The following is a 1,881-nucleotide window of genomic DNA, read 5'->3' on the forward strand; positions in this document are numbered from 1 at the left end:
GGCATGATCTTCTTGATCTTCTTCCAGATAGAATTTTTAGGCTTGATACTGTTTACAGAAAAAGACTCCAATGTGCTCTTGATCATTTTTACAGACTTAAAATGTTACAATACAAAATGTAAACTAAGATTTCAATACAACTTACTTAGGGTTGTCAATTTGACTTAGTCTTGTTAAAGTGCAGACATGTCTTGCACAACAGGAATAGAAATTTGATGTATTAAATTTTTATCCCGTTCATTGAATATGTCATTAAAGATATCCTCATCCAATCATTTTTGATCATCAGATTGCAAGATTTGAGTAATATTTTCTAATTCCTCATGCATCTCTGTCGTGACATATCCATTATCAATGCATGGCTTCTTTGGGACCTTCCTCCGGGTTTGGAACTACTATCAACTTGTTGAAAATTGAGAAGAATTGAGCCCTAACAAGTGGCTTTACTTGGTACCTAATAACAGAGTTTCATATTTAAGTTCACCGTTGTATTAAAATCTTAATTATTATTTTAAGATTGCGCGCATCAATTTTCCTGTTTTTATATTAATTTTCATTTTTACATTTGTCGGTTTTGTAACCGAAACCGAATCGATTATAATCGAATTGGGACTTTTTAAACCGAATCCGAACCGGCGATTACGGTTTCCGATTTTAGAAACCGGTGGTATATGGTTCCGGTTCCGGTTTTAAACGAAAATCGAGCTGAACCGACCCATGCTCTCCGCTAACCTACATACGTGGTGCCTATTATGTGTTGGCGGTAAGTAAGAAAAAATAAAAATGACATATTTAAATATCAATTTTTCTAGTACACTCATTAGTTCATACTAAGAGTAAAAATTTATAATTTTTAAATTATATTGATTGGCTACTATTCTTTTATAGCCTGAGTATCCAAAATGACATCTCTGACATTAATAATAAAAATATTAACATCTTGCTGCAACCAAAAAAATATTTTTTATTCTTTTTTCTCCATCTCTGTGTACTTTCTACATGCACCAAGTGTATTATGTTTGAGGAAGGAAAAATAAGTAGTTAAATGTGACAATAGTGTAAAGATGTGTCAAATGATAAGATTTGAAAATTATAGATTGTGTCATAAGAAGATTTGGAAAGTTTTTTAACACTCCTTTGCTAAAAGTTTTTTAACACTACTCGCTAGTACAAATGAATTAGCCACCATGAAACAAATATATATCCAGTTGCATGAATTTCTCACAGGGAGGAAGAACAACACAGGAAATTAATTATCATAGTTACATAGTTTATTACTTTTTAAACTTAAAATTGATAAAGAAAACATGTATTATGTAACTTCTTTAGATATAACAAAGTCCTGAGCCTATTGGCACTTGGAAAATGGTTTATGGTAGGCTATTACCATTCGAACCAGCTGCACTACCTGAAGGTCCATCACTCTGACCATCCCTTACAAAACCTCTCACTTCCATCACCCCTTGAATATCATAATCCGGTTCAGATTTCAGGGAGCTCACCCCTCAACCGGGGATGCTCGTCACCTCCATATGCACGAAAGTGATTTAGATAGAGAAATAGTGGGACAATGTACCTGTAGAACCCATGATTGGTCATTGCTATTAACACATCCTCACCAGTGATGGTTGTCCGCTTCTCCTCCATGCACCTAGTGTTTGCTTGAGTTGTCATAAATCTGATAAATTTGGTTACACATTCCTGGATTGATATTACTGCACCAGCAGATATCACACCATCATTCGGCACCATCCTGCTCATCTGGCTTAACACATATTCAGCCGGCAACAAGTTTCCTGACATGATCCAATTTTCTTATTAGCTTACATACTTTACCTCACATTACTTTAAAAATAGGTATATAATAGGTATATAACAATA

The sequence above is a fragment of the Apium graveolens genome, chromosome 11 (assembly GCF_009905375.1).
Source record: "Apium graveolens cultivar Ventura chromosome 11, ASM990537v1, whole genome shotgun sequence".
Taxonomy (NCBI): domain Eukaryota; kingdom Viridiplantae; phylum Streptophyta; class Magnoliopsida; order Apiales; family Apiaceae; genus Apium; species Apium graveolens.